At 42.1% G+C, this 5,349-nt stretch overlaps 1 protein-coding gene across 1 annotated transcript in view; it reads right to left on the reverse strand.

Annotated features, from left to right (window-relative positions):
- The window catches only part of LOC105003564 (chromosome unknown open reading frame, human C2orf76), a 105,483-nt gene extending 100,882 nt beyond the window's left edge, over positions 1-4,601 (reverse strand). The window contains exon 1 of the mRNA XM_010860791.1: positions 4,505-4,601. The gene's annotated coding sequence lies outside the window, so the exon portion shown is untranslated. The remainder of the gene's footprint in view (positions 1-4,504) is intronic.
- Positions 4,602-5,349: the final 748 nt, after the last annotated feature.

A 5,349-nucleotide genomic window follows, 5' to 3' on the forward strand; every position in this document is an offset into this window, starting at 1 on the left:
TGCCTTTCTTTGGGATTGGAATGAAAACTGACCTTTTCCAGTCCTGTGGCCACTGCTGAGTTTTCCAAATTTGTTGACATATTGAGTGCAGCATTTTCACAGCATCATCTTTTAGGATTTGAAATAGCTCAACTGGAATTCCATCACTTCCACTAGCTTTGTTCGTAGTGATGCTTTCTAAGGCCCACTGACTTCACATTCAGGATATCCAGCTCTAGGTGAGTGTGAGTGATCACACCATTGTGATTATCTGGGTCGTGAAGATCTTTTTTATACAGTTCTTCTGTGTATTCTTGCCACCTCTTCTTAATATCTTCTGCTTCTGTTAGGTCCATACAATTTCTGTCCTTTATTGAGCCCATCTTTGCATGAAATGTTCCTTTGGTATCACTTTTCTTGAAGAGATCTCTAGTCTTTCCCATTCTATTGTTTTCCTCTATTTCTTTGCATTGATCGCTGAGGAAGGCTTTCTTATCTCTCCTTGCTATTCTTTGGAACTCTGCATTCAAATGGGTATCTTTCCTTTTCCCCTTTGCTTTTCACTTCTCTTCTTTTCACAGCCATTTGTAAGGCCTCCTCAGACAGCCATTTTGCTCTTTTGCATTTCTTTTTCTTGGGGATGGTCTTGATCCCTGTCTCCTGTATAATGTCAAAAACCTCCATCCATAGTTCATCATACACTCTGTCTATCAGATCTAGGCCCTTAAATCTATTTCTTACTTACAGTGTATAGTCATAAGGGATTTGATTTAGGTCATACCTGAATGGTCTAGTGGTTTTCCCTACTTTCTTCAAGTTAAGTCTGAATTAGGCAATAAGGAGTTCATGATCTGAGCCACAGTCAGCTCCCGGTCTTGTTTTTGCTGACTGTATAGAGCTTCTCCATCTTTGGCTGCAAAGAATATAATCAATCTGATTTCAGTGTTGACTATCTGGTGATGTCCATGTGTAGAGTCTTCTCTTGTGTTGTTGGAAGAGGGTGTTTGCTATGACCAGTGTGTTCTGTTGGCAGCACTCTATTAGCCTTTGCCCTGCTTCATTCTGTACTCCAAGGCCAAACTTGCGTGTTGCTCCAGGTGTTTCTGACATCCTACTTTTGCATTCCAGTCCCCTATAATGAAAAGGACATCTTTTGGGGGTGTTAGTTCTGGAAGGTCTTCTAGGTCTTCATAGAACCATTCAACTTCAATTTTTTCAGCATTACTGGTCAGGCCATAGACTTGGATTACTGTGATATTGAATGGTTTGCCTTGGAAACAAACAAAGATCATTGTGTCGTTTTTGAAATTGTACTGCATTATGGACTCTTTTGTTGACCATGATGGCTACTCCATTTCTTCTGAGGGATTCTTGACCACAGTAGTAGATATAATGGTCATCTGAGTTAAATTCACCCATTCCAGTCCATTTTAGTTCACTGATTCCTAGAATGTCAATGTTCACTCTTGCCATCTTCTGTTTGACCACTTCCAATTTGCCTTGATTCATGGACCTAACATTCCAGGTTCCTATGCAATACTGCTCTTTACAGCATCGGACCTTGCTTCCATCACCAGTCCCATCCACAACTGGGCGTTGTTTTTGCTTTGGCTCCATCCCTTCATTCTTTCTGGAGTTATTTCTCCACTGATCTCCAGTAGCATATTGGGCACCTATTGACCTGGACATCTTTCAGTGTCCTATCTTTTTGCCTTTTCATACTGTTCATGGGGTTCTCAAGGCAAGAATACTGAAGTGGTTTGCCATTCCTTTCTCCAGTGGACCACATTCTGTCAGACCTCTCCACCATGACCTGTCCATCTTGAGTGGGCCTACATGTCATGGCTCATAGTTTCATTGAGTTAGACATGGCTGTGATCCATGTGATCAGTTTGATTAGTTTTCTGTGACTGTGATTTTCATTCTGTCTGTCCTCTGACAGATAAGGATAAGAGGCTAATGGAAGCTTCCTGATGGGAGATATTTTCGTATCTGTTCTAAAAAGTACTTTAAACACTAATAAGAATGCCCAATGGGCATCAAGATGAAATGCAATCAGCTACCATCTCATGCAAATTAACTACATTTAGTAAATATTAATATGTATCCTCTTAAAGCATATATTAGTATATGATACAAAACAAAGTAAAAAATACTGTATTATTAGATTAATATTTTAAATAAAATCATTATTTGAAATCTAGATAAATGGTATAGATGATCTTATTTGCAAAGTAGAAATAGAGACACAGATGTAGAGAAGAAATATATGGACACTAAGGGGGTAAATGGGGTGGGATGAATTGTGAGATTGGGATTGACATATATACACCGCATGCATGCGAAGTTGCTTCAGTAATGTCTGATTCTCTGCAACCCTATGGACTGTAGCCCATCAGGCTCCTCTGTCCATGGGATTCTCCAGGCAAGAATACTGGAGTGGGTTGCCATGCCCTCCTCCAGGGGACCTTCCCGACCCAGGTATCGAACCCACATCTCTTGTGTCTGCACTGCAGGCAATTCTTTACCACTAGTACCACCCAGGAAGCCCTAGATATATGCTACTATGTATAAAATAGATAACTAAGAAGAAGAACCTAGTGCATAGCACAGGGAACTCTACTTGGTGCCCTGTAGTAACCTAGATGGGAAGGAAATTCAAAAACAGGAGTATATAGGGCGATGCTGCTGCTAAGTTGCTTCAGTCGTGCCCGACTCTGTGCGACCCCATAGATGGCAGCCCACCAGGCTCCTCTGTCCCTGGGATTCTCCAGGCAAGAATACTGGAGTGGGTTGTAGCAGAAACTGACACAGCAGTGTACAGCAACTATACTCCAATAAAAAAAAATAAAATGACATGAAAAAATAAGATAAAGTCATATTAGGAAATATACCATGGTGAAATCAGAAGCACATTGGTAAAAGGACATTATTGTACAAATATTTGTGCAGGATTCAAGACAAGATGATACTGTAAGCCAAGTGGAAACTGTTAAGTGCTCCTTGGAAAATTCCTGATCATATATATAATGCATGCTTATTAGAAGGGCTCTCTCCTTGTTTACAGGAAGAGAATGTACCTCCTGAAATACGTTAGAAGAATGAAAAGGTTTAACAAGACACAGACATACATTTTCTGATATAAAAAATAAAAAAAGGAAAAGGAAAGAAATGGGGAATGAAGAACTACATATAAAAATATCAATTCTTTTGGGAAAGGAGCTTATTAAAAAATAAAATTATAGACATTCTAATTTTCAATTTGAATAGAGATATACAAAATTAACCTAAATGCTTTCAGATATTTAAGTTATTAGGAGAAAGTTTATAATTTACAAAAGTTTCTAATTTGCAACAAAATGTCTAATTTACAAAAAGCAGCCATTGTCTCGGCTCTTAAATACGCTAAAGTTTTGAGTTTTACTATATTTCATCTTAAATTGTCTTAATAGGCAAGGCTAGTATTTTTTTTTTAATCACAACTGTCTTTGGATCTTCTAAAAGTGATTTGCAGTATTTTCACTATATTCTTATAAAAACTTGGTAGTGACCTGGATATTATTATTTTAACATGTCTAGTTGCATTGTAATCCTGCAAAAGATGTTTCAGTGATCTAATATTTATACATATCTAAGATGGTCACTGTGTTAAAAGAAACTGTCAAGCATGGCTAGTATTTTTTTAAATACTTTTGTAAATTATAAACTTTCTCCTAATAACTTCAATATCTGAAGGCATTTAGATTAATTTTGTATATCTCTATTTGAATGGTAAATTAGAATGTCTATAATCTTATTTTTCAATAAGCTCCTTTCCCAAGCATCTTAATCTGGAAATGAGGTTAAGAAGTATATTAAGTATATTTTAGATAATTTGCATTCCTTTAAAGTCAGGAAATTAAAGTTATAGAAAATTCTGGGTTTTGCATACTTAAAATATTAAAATAATGTAACACACTTCCTCTTTACTTTTTCAGTATTTTTTCAACTACTATTCCATTGTATCCGTATTGTCCGCACATACCAGGAATTTAGTAAACATCTTTGCACCAGTGACTGAATAGTTCAGTGCCCTATGGACAAGAGGAGGCAAACACTCTCAGTGACTAAGGAAAACAAATATTTTTATAACATTTTGAGGGCAAGTGAACAAACAGTAACGGAACAACGGGGATAACTGTAAACTCTCCCTTCTGCCCAGGGATCCTGCGTCTCCCCAGGCCGGTCCCTAGTCCCGCTCATCCCTCTCCCGAGGCTGCGGGGTCCCCAGCACCACATCTCCCTCCACGACGACACATCTGTGCTGCTGCTGCTAAGTCGCTTCGGTCGTGTCCGACTCTGTGCGACCCCATAGACGGCGGCCCACCAGGCTCCCTCGTCCCTGGGATTCTCCAGGCAAGAACACTGGAGTGGGTTGCCATCCCGCACAAACCACCCTGCCCATGACAGACATCTCGGCAGCAAGACCTCCGTCCCAGCTCTCGCACCGGCTCCCGCTGCACAACCAGCCCCTTCACATGATCACCTCCTCAGACGCGCGGCGTAGCCGGAAGCGCTTTGCCGCCTCGGACGCCACCACCCCAGGCACTGCCCCAGAGCCACCATGGCTGGCCCTCGGTCTTCCTGAGGGAAAAAGCCGCTCCGTTGCCAAGGACGCCGGAGAGGTGCGCATGCGCCCGTGCAGAGACCAAGAAGGTTCTGGCGCCACCTGCCGGCCACTGAGGGCCGAGCAGGACGCTCGGGGTCAATAGTCGGAGGACATGCGCCTGCGCCCCCTCCTGGCCGGGATGCAAAGCCGTTCAATGTACTAGTGCCTCAGCCTCTCTGCTGATGAAGCTGGTGATGCCTTGCTCCGGCCATGCCTGCTTACCTGCCTGGAACATGTCTCATTCTTTGGAGCCACCGACTGAAGAACAAGAGAGTCATCAGTCTTTTCAGTTCAGTTCAGTCGCTCAATCGTGTCCGACTCTTTGCGACCCCATGAATCACAGCACGCCAGGCCTCCCTGTCCATCACAAACTCCCGGAGTTCACTCAGACTCAAGTCCATCGAGTCAGTGATGCCATCCAGCCATCTCATCCTCTGGCGTCCCCTTCTCCTCCTGCCCCCAATCCCTCCCAGCATCAGAGTCTTTTCCAATGAGTCAACTCTTCGCATGAGGTGGCCAAAGTACTGGAGTTTCAGCTTTAGCATCATTCCTTCCAAAGAAGTCCCAGGGCTGATCTCCTTCAGAATGGACTGGTTGGATCTCCTTGTAATCCAAGGGACTCTCAAGAGTCTTCTCCAACACCACATTCAAAAGATCAATTCTTCGGCGCTCAGCCTTCTTCACAGTCCAACTCTCACATCCATACATGACCACTGGAAAAA

Source organism: Bison bison, unplaced genomic scaffold (genome assembly GCF_000754665.1).
Source record: "Bison bison bison isolate TAMUID 2011002044 unplaced genomic scaffold, Bison_UMD1.0 scf7180017864471, whole genome shotgun sequence".
NCBI lineage: Eukaryota > Metazoa > Chordata > Mammalia > Artiodactyla > Bovidae > Bison > Bison bison.